Source organism: Carcharodon carcharias, chromosome 14 (genome assembly GCF_017639515.1).
Source record: "Carcharodon carcharias isolate sCarCar2 chromosome 14, sCarCar2.pri, whole genome shotgun sequence".
NCBI classification, from domain to species: Eukaryota; Metazoa; Chordata; class Chondrichthyes; order Lamniformes; family Lamnidae; genus Carcharodon; species Carcharodon carcharias.
In genome coordinates this window covers 46,699,562-46,714,963 of record NC_054480.1, presented here as the reverse complement: position 1 = coordinate 46,714,963, position 15,402 = coordinate 46,699,562, and positions in this window count along the sequence as shown.

Here is a 15,402-nt window from a genome sequence, read left to right as displayed (position 1 = left end):
TCCCAACTGCCACCACCCACAAACTTGAGCTGCTACACATTTCTGCTGCCCATTGTTATAACATTCGAATACTTACCTCGGATGTCAGAAACTCCAGTTTCCAGCAGGCCCTGTACCTTCTGCACTTGCACTGGCTGGGAAATGGCTGCACATGCGTAGTCCGTGCCATTTACAATCTTCAGGCCAGGAACTGGCCCAGAGCACCTGCGCAGAAGCATAGGAGTCTGAAAAGATATTGCTGAGTAAAGGAATAGTGTGAATTGGAAGTGTCATCTTGTGTTTGTCTTGAGACCTTTCCAACCTCTTTGTCTGGTGTAATATAATTTAATAAATATTTTACTATTTATGTTAAAGGTTCATCACCAGACTCCTGTGAATTTGTTCAGTAACTTTCCTTACTAAAAAAAGTTAGGATCTATAAAGCCAGGTTTCACTCTGAGATCTGACTTGTCCAGTATGAACATCAGCTGGGATCATAACACTGTATCCTAAGCTGCATCGACTCCTGTTCACCAAACACCCTGTGCTCAGTGAATGACACTGGCTCCTGCTTCAACAGCATTTTGATTTTAAAGTTCTCATCCTCAAGTTCAAATCTCTTTAAGGCCAAACCCTCCCTATCCCTGTAGCCTCCTGCAGGTGCACAACACTCCTCCAGCTCTGTATTCCTCCAAATCTGGCTACTTGTGCATTTCCTTGGCAGGTGCTTCTTGAGCCACTTAGGCTCAAAGCTCTAGGTTTCCTTTCCAAAATCGCTCCGGCTCTCCATCTTTCTCTCTACCCTTTTAAGACGATTCTCAAAGCCTACCTCTGTTTTCATGGCTGCTTCTTTATCTTATTTTTTCTTTGTTGATTGTGCTGTTGTGAAGCACCTTGGGATGTTTTAATGCATGAAAGGTACTTTGTTAATGCAAGTCCTTGTTGTTTCCTTTAGGTGTTGATTTCTGTGGCTGCACAGATCCACTCTGTCAAGTGGCTAAATTTCAAACATAAGCTTAATGAAATGAGTTTGAGCAAATTCCAGTTTGAAGTACATTACAGCTAAAACAAAGTCCAACCCTGTTTTCCACTGACAGCCACACATGCATACTTTCTGAGTGATGGAACTGGAGATGGGAATCAGGGGTGGGAATCCTGGTTGTTTTATTTTATCCTTGACCTGGGTTCTTCAGGCCAATGTTTACAATCTAACCACTGCCCTATCTGAGATCAGTTAATTCAGCACAGGAATCACAATTGAAATTTTACAGCTGTACAGGTAAATATGACTTTAGGACAATGTACTGAGACTGGCTGGTCATTATGTTGAATTCCAATAAAACATTAGAATTCTAATGACCATTAGAATTATCTGCACACATACATTTTTATCATTTGTGTTAATTCGTTCTCTAAAAAACAGTGGTATCTGTCCCTTTTCCATCCCAATAAAACGCTTGAGGAACATTTTATAGTGGTTGCAATCTTTATTTTAAAGTTAAAAGTTTGAGATGTGTGCTAATTTAAAGAAAAATGTTTGTTTTATCTGTTTCTATCTGCCTGCTGGTGTTCAGAATCACTGTTTTATGATGCAGCAAACAGAAAGTCCGAAAACCTAAGATTTTGCAGTTTCTGTGCACTGATGCTAAAATTACCTCTTGCAAGTTCAACTTCAGGACTCCAGAACAAAGAGAATTTCAATAACCTTTACTCCAGAAGCAGATCAGATCCTGATTTCAGATTCAGCAATTATTTTTACTATGGCTGTAGTTCTCGTGCAAAGCAAAATTACTTCATTTTTAGTTCTTCTGTGAATGTCTATCAGAGTTCAGAATTTAAAAATGAAGTGTACTTGATGAATAGTCCTTTAAAATATCCAAATTTAGAACTCCTAAAAATAAATTGAATGATGTGTCTGAAAATTTATTTTTTTCATTAATTTGAATTAATTGGCCACTTCAATTTATCAATATGGCAACACCCATATCCTAAGCATAGATTGGGTGCAGGACTTTGTGTCCCAAAATTGGACCTTATTGCCCTTGTTTTATGTTGGGAAAATGGGTGCAACGTGAGCCAATTTCCTCGCACTCCATGAACCAATGAATCATCAGTATTATGCTAATGATCCAGAAGACTGAAATTGAGAGATTCCGCCTAGCCTATTTTGGTTGGGTTGTCTTTTCAAAAGCGGTTCAGAGATTTAATTTTCTTTGTTAAGCAGACTCACCAGTAGGCAGTAGTACAAGTAAACTTGACCATTTTACCAATGAGTGCTTACAGCTATATCAGATTAACTTGGATTAGTTCTCAGGCCATTGGATAGGCTCTGTGGCAGATTGCTGCCTTTCAGAGGGAGCCAAAAAACTAGGCACCCCCAACAACACCCTGTTGAAGTTCCGATCTCTCAGTGTAACATTGGCAATGGTCCATGGACTCTTTGGTATGAATTTTGGCAGGCTGCCTGAGGTAAAACAGAAAATTCATACATAAATCAATTTTAAGAAGATAGAGGTGAAAGGTCACAGACCTGAAATATTAACTCTATTTCTCTATCCACAGATACTGAGTAGTTCCAACATTTTTTGTTTTTATTTCAGATTCCCAGCATCCACAGCATTTTGTTTTGTGTTTAAAAGATGCCGGCTGCTGCGTTCTGATTCTATTCACGAAGAGTACTGCATAGTCAGGCAGGAACAAAACTGACCAGAATGAATGGCGACCTTTCATCTTGCCCAAAGTTATGTTTGTTCCCATTTTAGGCAACCCTGCATGTTGAATTTTAGCCGTTAGCGCATTTAATTGTGATTTGGATTTCAACAAAATGCCCTTGAAACTTAAAGGCACTGAATTTTGTGTTGATATTCTTTTGAAGCCAAACAGTGACATTTTGAAAGTAATTTGTTTCTTTCCTGTGTTTCAAGCTGCAACACTATTTCTCTCTGAAGTCCTATTATATCTTGTGTTGACCCTTTAGGCTGAACAAGAAGCTGACATAAAGTCAAACATGCGCAGCCTTCTCCTCTACTTACTTCAGTTGTAAGTAAAAAGTTCAAGATTAATGTTGAACCTTGTCAAAGCCAAGAGACAATATAAAGACTGATTGTTTGCTGATGATTGTCTTGATGAGTTAATAAAAATTAATTTGTAGATTTAGTGCTGACATTTTGAAGAAATTTCACAAAATAGCCTCTAAATGCCAAGTTATTAAAACCTAAGAATGCACTTTAGACAATACTTAACCCTCTATAAAATTTACTATCAATGTCATTGGGTGGAATCTTCCAGTCCCTGCAGCAGTGGGAATCTTAGTGGGCAGGGAGATTTAATTTGTTGCGAAGCCAAAAATCAGTTTCCCGGTGGCAGAATGAACTTTAGCAATTAAGTTCTCGGGACATTAAAGACGGGAGAGCTTCCTGACGAATAATGTTGGGAAATCTTTTGCATGTATTAGCATTTCATGCATGCTCATTAAAAGGCCACCTCACCAGAATTAAGTTCCCCCTCCAAATTAAATTTCCTGCCAGCAAGAAATGTCACATTCACGTTTACAGCTGTACATAAGCTTGACTTCTTCCACAACTTTGAAGTGAGTAGGTGCTGCTTTGCCTTTCTTCTGGACCATTCACAAATCTCCATCTTCTGACTCAGATCAGGTGCCAGTAGGTCAAGCTGGACATGGAGGTAGGCTAAGTGTGAAAGTGCAGAGTGGAGGCTGGACATGAGAGGCAGGCTATGGCTGGAAGGGTGGAGTGGAGCCTGGACACAGGAGGTAGGCTAAGGGTAGAAGGGTGGAGCGGAGGCTGGATATGGGAGGCAGGCTAAGGGTGATAGGGTGGGAGGCAGCGAGAGAATGCACAGGTGCAGAGATATGGGATGGAGGGAAGGGCCTTGTTTCTTGGGTCTGAGAGTGCTGTGTTGGGTGGGGGAGGGGGCTTCTAGGCAGGAATGATGGGAGAGAGATGGTCCAAGAGGGCTGAATTGAGGGCGCTGGGCAGAGGTAACAGTCACAGTGAGAGGAGGAAGTCGGATACAGTAAGGTGGCTGGTCCAGGCTGAATGTTTCATGCGCTTGGGGCGGGGGCTGTCACAGAAACAGAACAGGTGGCTTGGATAACAGGATAGGTCAGGGTCAGGGTCAGGGTGGGCATGGAAGCTGTAATGAGTGCAGGCTCAGAGGAGAGAGAAGGCACATGGATGTGATGGCTAAAGGTGCAGGGCTAAAGGGGGGAGGTTCAAGGGTAGCAGAGGGGAGAGGAATGGTTATGTTGTGTGGGTCAAGGGTGATAGCCGGAAATTAGTGGGTGATGGGGAGGGTAGAAAGTGATGGAGTAAGTCTCGAATGTGGCACCCACCATTTTGGTATTCTTAGCTGTGCCCTGAAGCTGTGATCCCTTGAACTGGGAGGAGGTTCTTTTTCACTGGGTGGAGTTCAAGGTGAGCACAATTGGCCATCTATGGGGACGCCCTAATAATCAGGAGGCAACTGGATGAGAATCATGCTCAATTGTGTTCTCCTCTCTATGGTGAAGCAGGTTTGCTCCCAGACTCATGGGTCTCATAACATCAAGATGTCTGGAGCTGCTGCCATTCTGCGCAATTTGCCACCCGCTGTTGTCAGAGGCAGAGATGAAGGGAGGGAGGGAGGTCGATCTTCTCAAGGGGCACATCTGGTAGATGGCAACCAACTCCCAACTCCAAACCTCTATCTTTCCAGGTGAATGATTATGGTTGACAAGGGCTCATGTGTTAAGTCTTCCTATGCTGCCAAGGAAATGCTCTGTCTATAGAGTCTTGACAGTAACGGAGGCAAGCTATGTAGTGTCTGAGGGAGGGTTCTCACATATTGTTATTACAACCCTGGTCAAAGAGCAATATCTCCATTCATAGCTATATATGAACAGGAGGAACACTCATCTCTTTTCGTCCAGGATGTCATTTACCTGCAAGGGTGAGGTGGGGATGCCATCACTAAACGGAGACAGGCAAAGGGCTTGGTACTGACTTGGTAGTTCTAAGATGGAGGCAAATGTGAAAAGAGTATGCTCACTCGATTGATTTCTTTAATTCATCCTCAGATCCACTGAAGCCAAGATGATGCAGGCTGCAGTACAACCTGTCTTTCTACTAGCTCTCATCCAGATGAGGAGGAACTGGCGCAGGTTATTCCAGGGCCAGGAAAAGTAACAGCCTGAGCAGCAAGAGGCAGCAGGACCTCAACAAGGTCAGGATGCTGGAGATCAGGGGCTAGTACGATGGTGAGCATTGGCCCAATCTCGGATATATCGCCGGCAGTGCAGCTATTTACAGATGAGTGAAAGACAATGCTGGAGGCACAGTAGAATGTCCCAGAATGTGCTTGTTCACATCTGCCAGCTTCTCCATTAGGACCTGAGGCTGCAAGGACTTGGAGGCAAACATGCCAGTGCCAACAAAGGTCAACGCTACCTTAAACTTCTTTGTCAGTGGCTTGTTCCAGGGCTCCACTGGGGACCTGTGCAGCATCTCCCAGTCGGTGACACACAAGTGTATCTGGAAGGTGACAGCTCTGTTCAGGAGAGTGCACCAATTTGTCAAATCTTGCTTGGATCCTGGTATGAAGCTATTAATTATTATAATATTATTGAAAAATATTTTTCATGTAAAATAGAGGTTTAGTCTGAGGGTGTGGTTTAATTGGATTAAAGCCAGCTAGCCTGGGTGCTTTGATGTGTACTAGTTTTGATATGCAAGAGGGATAGCATGCATTTGCAATTTTGGAATAGACAATTCAAGAAGTGAGGTGAAAACTACCAGCTAGCTAGCAGATACCAATAATATATTTATATTACTATTAAAAATGGTACTATGAAAGGGGTTTTATTGTTAAAAGGTGAAGTTAGAAGAGGCTGGTGACACAATGAGAATTTACATTCAATGAGTGGTCCTAAGTATAACTTCAGCAGTTTTGTGCATGCAGTGCAGAGGCAATGTGAGATCAAAAGCAGCTGTAAGCCTCCACAGGAACCAACATGAAAAGAACCTCATTTTGAATTCATAAGGTGAAAATTCTTTGCCTGGTGTCTGGTTAAGTTTATGGGTTGCTGTTGCCTTAATGGAGATTAGTTTGAGAATTTGTTAAAAGTTATAATAGTAGTGATTCGTAGCCATGTGTGTGTTTATGCAAAACCTTGAGAACTGGTGGTCGGATTCCTGAATTTAGAGTTGCATCTCAAACATAACACTTAAAATTATAGGTTATGACAGTTGTTTAAAGTTTCCCTCTGAGATTTTTAAATAACTCAGCTTTACCAGCTGCTCCGTCATAACAATCCCGAGAGCCAGGCTGCCAGACTGTTGGGTCTTGCAGCAATCACTGTTTTCTGGCAAGTGCAAGGGGCTATTGACTGTACATATATGGCCTTGAGAGCTCCCTGGCAATAGCCAGTCACAGTCATCAAAGAATGTGGAGCTGTTATGTGATCACAGAAGACAAGTCCTGTGTGTTTGTGCTGAGTTCCCAAGGAACTCCCACAACACCTACATTCTGACCCACTCCCAGGTGCCACAGGTTTTTGACGAATCTCAGTGATTGCAGGGTTGGCTCCTTGGCAACAAGGAATACCCCCAGAAGATCTGGCTGATGATGCCAGTTCACTGTCCGCAGGGTGCCACTAAGGAGAGCCTCAATTCCACAAGGTCCACAACTGAGCAGACGATGGGGCTCCTAAAGACGAGGTTCAGATATTTGGACTGCTCAGGCGGGGCTCTCCAATACTTCCCACAGAGAATGTCCCAGATAATCATTGTCTGCTGTGCACTGCACAACATTGTACAGGAAATGGACTTAGCTGAGGGAGACATGGAGGACCAAAATGTTTCCTCGGATGATGAAGGTAGTGAAGGGGATGGTGATGATAAGAGCCAGGATGTTGCAGAGGAACATGCAGAGGTACTGCAAGGGTACCACACAGAAGACAGGCCTGTGACAATTGTTTAGCTAACAGATTATAGGCTAAGTAAGCTATCGAGACATTTCCCTACTATTTGGGCCTGAATCTTGCGCTCATCGAGCGCACGCAATTGGTGGGCCTGGAAGCGAATGCGAAATCCCCGAATGTAATTTCACACTGGCTGGCCAGTTAACAGGCAGCCAGCATGAAATGAGCACTGAGAAAGGCTCAGCACTGCTGGGGGAGGTGGGAAGAGGGCGGGAGCCAAAAAAAGTGAGGGTGCATTTAGCAAGCCCACTGAAGGGAGACAGCTGCTGCGGAGCTGCCTCAAGTAGATGCAGGCCCAGATATATTAAATGAGAAGAAAAAGAAGCAGCAAACTCTTTCTATGCAACACGTTCAAGCACCTGACAGCAGAACTCAAAACACGTCAGTCACCAGGCATCCTTTTTTATTATATTTCACCTTGGTCATTTCATCCCGCCCTGGATCGAGGTTGTAGCAAAATTGTGAAGCTCACCAGGCCGATTGGCCCGTCTGCCACCCATAAAAGTAGCAAGCTGTGTAAAATCACGGTCAATAGGTTTTTAATGACATAATTGGCCCTTTAATTGTTGGCGGGCGCAGTGCCAACTCCCACACATGTCCACTGACCGCAATATCGCACGCAGGCCCGACGCCATTTTGCACAATTTTACATGCATGGGTGCATGTCCAACCTCGGCATGCAAAATCCTGGACTTGGATGGGATTTTGGGTGTCCGCTGGTGTCAGGCGTGTTCGGTGGCATGAGCATACAATATGGTGAGAAGGCCAAAAATTGGTTTGCCCCTATCTACCCTGTCCAGCCCCCTCATGATTTTGAACATCTCTATCAAATCTCCTCACAGCCTTCTTCTCTTCAAGGACAATAGTCCTAAACTCTCCAATCTATCATCAATGCTGAAGTTTCTCATCCCTGGAAACATTCTGGTAAACCTCTTCTGCACTCTCTCCAATGTGTTCACATCCTTCCTATAATATGGTGCCCAGAACTGTCATTGAGGTGCTCACCAGCTTGTAACCCTGAGCCTAGTCTAGAACATGCACCATCGAGGCGAATGTACCTACGCTGGTGGAGGGTACAGGTGAACATCATGATGGTGCATCTTCTGAAGATTCTGAGGCATCCTACTCAGAGGTTGAATTGGAGATGGAGTTGTGGCTGGTCTCCATTGGGAGCCTCCCACTTTTCTTGCTGGTACCTGGAATGGAGAAAAGTAAGATTTAGTGGATACCCAAGCAGGCTCCTTAATGAAAACAATGTGATACTCTGTGGCCGCATTTGACGGCAGACTGGAGGCATCCTCAATAGCTTGTCGGAGGAGTTCTATCTCACCTTTAGCACAGGCATGGTCCTGCTCCTCCAGACTAGCTCTGTGGCCTCCTCATTGAAAGGACTCGAATGTCAAAAATGTCGCCTCTGGTCCTGGCCTACACCCTCTTTTCGTGGCTGTTTTTGTCCTGCATACAGACAGAAGGATTGACTCCTGTGCAGTTTAGGAGCATGAATGCCTATGGCTGCTCCTAAGCCCTTTCCAGTAAGTGATTGACAAGCAGGATGCCCTTTAACTGATAGAAGATTGAGAGCATAAAGGGTCTGGCACACATTCAGTGCACATGTCCCATCTGCTGCTGAGTCTTGCAACCCAAGCTCCTGTCTGATATCCCTGTGCACTCACACATTTACACTGCCTGGTGCCTTTATGAGTGTCACTTTTCAGTAAGTAGGCAACTACCTTGGTGGAGCGCAGCAGATCTTTCATTCTCTTTCTGTACTGCTGGGCAGTTATCCTATAGGAACCATGAGAGATAATCTCCTCCGAGGCACTGTGGTCTGATAGGAGGGCATTCTGCTGCCGTCCCTGGGAAACAGTACCTCCCATTTTTCCTTGACGACCTGCAGGAGAAACTGCAGGGAGTCTTCACTGAACCCAGAGGCCACACGTTGTCTGGTCTGCAACATCCCGATCTCTGCAGAATCCGGAGCCCTTGGCTTGCAGTGAATGAATGGCTGTCTGGGTGCCCTTTAAATAGGGGCCTTCAACCCCACAAGATAACAGCAAGGACAGCAACTTCTTGCCCGCCTCTGCCACAAGATTCGGGGAGCTCCTCGTAGATGTATATGTAATGAGCTGAACAGCGCAAAATTGTGCATGGTCAGCCATCTTACCCCCTCAGAAGAAGTCACTGCCACTTCTGCACCTGTCACTGAACTTGGACTCCAAAAGGAGTTCATTTTGGCCTTTGTACTGCAAATTGCTGTGAAATTAGACAAATTCCTTCAGAAATAAGTTTGATCAGATCATTTATGATAAATTTCTGATCAGAATTGTGTTATTTCCTATATTGCACTAGTCTCATGAGAAGTTTATTTTAACAAGTTATTTGAATGTCTCAGCATAATTGGTTAAAACGTTCCCTAATGAGAATATGATTCTTGCTCATTTTACGTTCAAGGTAGGGAAGCTGGTAGCGTCATTGTAAAAGGAAGCATGATAACAATTCCAGGGGCTGAATTTCCCAAAGTCTAGTTCTATCACCTGTATTGTGCTGGGAGCAGACTCCCAGATGGCAGCTGGCCTCATTAATGGCCCAGCAAACCCTGTTGGATTTCCCTGTGGCCTAGTTTGGGGTGGGTGGGGTGGGAGGAGGTGAACCCACACTTTCCTCACTCCAGGGATCCTGATTATGTCCCGAGCAGAATATCGGCAGTGACCACTGCTACTGGTGGCACTGCTTGTGCTGGTAAACTGCCCGCCTTTGTTTAGCCAGCAGCTTTTGGTGGTGGGGTTTCCACCCCTGCTCTGAGTTTAATTCGACAGGAGGGCCACTGTTGTCAAGGCAAGTGACTGTTACCATGGAAGAGTGTCAGGCCTCCTGGAGAAAAGTGACATGGGATTCCCACCAGCTTTCCAGCTGGTAGGTGCCCTCTCCACCGCCAACATTGAATTCCGCCCATGACCTTAGCTCAGAAGCTTCATTGAGCGTTGGAACCAGACCGACTGCCAGAGACATGGGAAGCGACTAGAAATCCCTGAGCAGTCTATGAACATCCTCCTTAAGCCGTATGTCATTTGTGGCTCAGTTGGGAGCACTCTTATTCCTGAGTCTGAAGGTAATGGATTCAAGTGTCACTCGAGTTAAGCATAAAAATCAAGGTTGACAGGCTTGTGCAGTACTCGGAGTGCTGCACTATCGGAGGTGCCTGCCTCCCAGATGAGATGCCAAAGCAATGTGCTGTCTGCCCTCTCAGGTGGATGCAAAAGTTCTCATGGCATTAAATCAGTGAAGAGCAGGGGAGTTATCCCTCATGTCCTTTATCCCTTAATCAGTATCAAGAATAGATTATTAGATCATCACATTGCTGTTTGTGGGAGTTGGCTGCCGCAATTCCTAAATTAATAAAGTGACCAAATTTCAAAACTACCAATCTCCTGTAAAACACTTTGGGATATCCGGTGGTTGTGAAAGGCACCATACGAAAGCAAGAGAAGAATTTTCTGGTCGGCAAGCGAGGGCGGGGCCCGCTTACCGATGTGTAAAATGGCATGTGGTGACAGCGGGCGGGCGTCCCAACATCACCGCGCATCACTTAGATTTTCATTAAGGCCTTTTAAAAACGAATTAAAATAGTTAAATGAACTGCCCATCCAACCTTAAGGTTGATGGGCAGGGGAGGAGCCCAGCAGCCTTTGTGTTTTTCCTGAAACTTCATCCACGGGCGGAATGAAGTTTCATGAAGGGTTTAAAAATTCAATAAAAATTATTTTAAAAATTAATTGACATGTTCCAGCTCATGTGACACTGTCACATGAGGGGACATGTTTTAAAAGTTTTTAATTAGTTTATTCATATGTTTAAAAGTTAAACAAATCTCCCTGAGGTACCTCTGTGCCTCAGGGATATTTCTGCGCTCTTTTGCACGCTGCGTGAAAGAGTGAAGGCCCTAACTCAGGGAATCCACCACCCGCCCACACAGGGAGCGCTCAGCACATCCGGGTAAGCGTCGCACTGGGCGGGCCTTAATTGGCCCACCAAGTGAAATGGCGGCTCGGACCCGATCGGGAGCACCGTTCAGGTTTGTGCTCACTCCCGCCTGCCCCTGCACAAACCCCACCAACGGGGGGAAAATTCAGCCCCAAGGTCTCTTTTTTGCAGACATTCTCTCAAACTGCTGCCAGGTTATGAGGTTGAAAAGGCTTAGGAAGGTACAGAGGCAGGTTGGCTACAGCTTTACAAAGCTGATTGTCATATTAATTACACCGAAGCAATAAAACAGACAAGCAGATAAACACCTACCTAGATTGGCAGCAAGAATCATTTTTAGGAGGAAAAAATATTTTTTATTTATTCGTTCGTGGGACGTGGGCATCACCCACATGTAATGCCAGGATTTATTTAAAATGGTGGCCTGTTTTAAGAAACAGCTTAAAGCATTACTCCATAGAATTCCATAGAATTTGCAGGGCAGCAACAGGCCATTTGGCCTCCCTGGTCCATGCCAGTGTTTGTGCTCCATAAGAGCTGCCTCCAACCCAATGCTTTAATGACGAGCTTTCCATACTGATGCTAAGTATTTGACATGAAGTTCAAATATCTCATGCACACGGTGGAGCTTTTCTCTGAGCACAAATGGATTCCTAGCCTGCTGCAGGCCTCAACTCCTGATTATTTGGGCATCATGGAGCACATTAGTGATTGATTTCTATAAAATGTATATCATTAGTTTTGATAGATGAGTTTTTAATTTAACAACAAAAAGTAATTTTCATTGATAAGTTAATCAAATAATCAATGGTAAAACACTTACAAGTTAACTCTTAATTAAAAAGTGAAGTGAATGATATTCAAGTACAACAAAGTGAAGAAAAATGCAATTGGCAAAGCTGCTGGCCCTCAATGGCTCACTAGGTAAATACAGAACATGTGCACTGAGTTTGATTCACTGATCTGTACTGAGAGAGAGCTATTGAAGGGATTGGAGACACAGATACAAAATGGTACAATAATTACCTGTAAAAGGTTACATATTGCATTTTACATATTTAATTTACTAACATATACAATTATAATTATACTTTAAATATTTCAAGTGTTTCAAGTTCTTATTCTGAAGCTGTTATGAGCTGTAAAATATTAATATAATTATAATAGATTAAAATAGGAAAGAAAAATAAAGCGATTTTTATGTAAGGAAGCTTTATTATTACAATGACTTGGTAAATTGAAACTATACTATATTAAAAACAATGATTACAAAAATGATCAATATACTGAATTTCTTTTGGAATTAACTTACTTAAAGTAAATTTATGACTGTGCCTTGAGAATTGTTTTAAAATAATTGATTTCATTAATTGTGCTAGAAATATAACTCGGAATATGTTCATAGTTTAGCAATTAAATAAATCAGGTTGTACAAATTGTTCTGTATTTAATCATCCATGGATAGAAAATATATTATGTGTTTAGAATTTATTTGATCATATTTAATGGTTATAGCAAAATAAATACCTTACATTGTTATGTCCTTGTCTATTAACTTTAAGCAGCATTTAATGTTCAGCATTTAGTATTTAGTGAGCTACATATGAACTCTGCATGGTCAGCTTTATGGTTCAAATGGTCTTTCTTTCTCCAAACTTTCTTATGGTCTTGGTTGACATTAGGAAATTAGTGTATACAGCTTGTCAAAATTCCATCTCCTTTTTTTCAAGTCTGCTGTGTTAACTTTGAAAGTGAGTATAGGAAGAGTATTAGTGATTTTGATTGCAAACTGAAAAACCGACATCAAGGCCAATAGTGCAAAGAAGCACCAAAATTGAAAGATGTAGGCGAACAGCAGAGAAAAGAAGAGTGAGTAAATAGGTGATGTTGTACATGTGTTTTACAGGTCTCTGGATTGTAGGAGGAACAGAAGATTGGGAGGTGTCTTGAGAGAGGAGTGTAATATTTTTAGTGTAGGCATATGCATGATTGTACATTTCTTTATCTTTAACATATAATGTACACCATTTTCTATAATGTCAGGCCAGATAGCACAGAACATAAACAATTGAAGTCTTCATATTGTTATGATTTCCATAGAGACAAATAACTTTTAAAGAGAAATTCAAACATCCAGTTATTATCTGAAAGGACACACAACAAGATTTCACTTTTTTAAACATTTACCATGACAAATGCAAGGAGAACACTATTAAGTAAACACTATTTGCTTTTTGAAGGCAACTTATAATTTAAACTATTAAACAGAATTTTCCCCTTTCTATTTTTAATGACAACTGTAAACTCCAATTTTGTTACCTTAGTTGGTGCCTTAGTAGACATGTAATTTTCCAGGAACCAATCCAAAGTAATTTGTAGCTCCCAAAAGTTTTATTCCTGTTCTTTTACTTCCCCAAAGCCATCTTCCACAGTGAAGGATTGCCTAGGGATTCTGTCTCTAGATCCAGATATATGAACCCTCCAGCCATGTTTTAACTTGGTCACAAACTTGGACTTCAAACTCAGCATGAGCTCCCACCCTCTTGGCCCGTGCTGAACAATAAGCATATTTTTCCTTATGATGCAGGCCTGACTGACTCCATTTCATTGACTCACCTCCTCTCAGTTGGCTGCAGACCCTACAAAACCAAACTGCAACTCCTGCCTATCTGTGATATGCCTGGGTTTATAGGTAAGCCTGTAACCTGATCTCAAATTGGCTTCCTCCACCCTCTTCCCCATGGCAACAGGAAACACACTTTTTTTTTCTACTTAGAAATGCTAAACAGTTATCTTTGATCTCAACTCTCTTTTCATTTAGAAGTAAAGGGATTGTTTACAGCACGTAATAATTTATAGAGCCACAGTAATATGGTTGACTCTTAACTGTTGTCTGAAATGGCCTAGCAAGCCACTCAGTTCAAGGGCATTTAGGGATGGGCAACAAATGCTGCCCTTTCCAGTGGCCCCCACATCCCATGAAAGAATATAAAAAGCAATTGCTAACAAATGAATATTGATACTAGTGTTTGTAACTAGTAGAATAGATAAGGGAGAATCAGTGGATGTGGTGAATTTGGATTTCACGAAGGCTTTTTATAAGGTCCCACATAAGAGGCTAGTGGGCAAAAATAAAGCACATGGGATCAGGGGTAATATACTGGCATGGATTTGAGAATTGGTTGACAGACTGGAAACAGAGAGTGGGAATAAATGGGTCTTTTCCCAGATGGCAGGCAGTAAATAGTAATGCACCACATGGATCAGTGCTTGGGCTCCAGCTATTCACGATATATATAAATTACTTGGATGAGGAAACCAAATGCAATATTTCCAAGTTTACGGATGACACAAAACTGGGCAGGGTTGTGAGTTGTGAGGACGATGCAAGGAGGCTTCAGGGTGATTTAGACAAGTTGTGCGTTTGGGCAAACATATGGCAGGTGCAGAATAATGTGGCTATATGTGAAGTTACATGTTTCGGTGTGAAAAACAGAAAGGCAGAGTATTATTTAAATGGTGATATATTGGGAAATGTGGATGTACAAAAGGATCTGGGTGTCCTTGTGCACCAGTCAATGAAAGTAAACAGGCAGGTGCAGCAAGCAATTAGGAAGGCAAAAGTTATGCTGGCCTTCATTGCAAGAGGATTTAAGTTCAGAAGTAAGGATGTCTTACTGCAGTTATACAGAGCCTTGGTGAGACCACACCTGGAGTATTGCATGTAGTTTTGACCTCCCTACCTAAGAAAAGATATAATTGCCATAGAGGAAAGGTTCACTAGGCTGATACCGGGGATGGTAGGACTGAAGTATGAGGAGAGATTGGTTCGACTGGGCCTGTATTCACTAGAGTATAGAAGAATGAGAGGGGATCTGATTGAAACATATCCCATGGCTAAACAGATGAGATGCTGGGAGGATGGTTCCTCTGGCTGGGGAGTCTAGAACCAAGGGCAACAGTTTCAGGATACAGGAGAAGCCATTTAGGGCTGAGATGAGGAAAAATTTCTTCACTGAGAAGGTGGTCAACCTGTGGAATTCTCTACCACAAAAGGCTGTGCAGTCTGGGTCACTGAGCACATTCAAGAAAGAAATTGATACCTTTTTGGACATTAGGGGCATCTAGGGGTATGTAGAGAAAGCAGGAATATGGCATTGAGATAGAGAATCAGCCATGATCACTTGAACGGTGGAGCAGGCTCGAAGGGCTGAATGGCCTACAACTGCTCCTAGTTTCTATCTTTCTATGGGCTCAATTTTCCCCCCACTAGGGAGGTGGGGGGTTGTGTGGGGGTGGGCGGGAGCAAGCGCGAGCCCAATCAGTGCCCCTGATTGGGTGCGCGCCACCATTTTAGGTGGCCGGGCCAATTAAGGCCTGGAAGCTCCCTGTGCATGTGGGGGGTGGGGGGGGGGATTCCCTGAGCCAGGGCCTGCATGTGAGCTAAAGAGCACATAAATCTC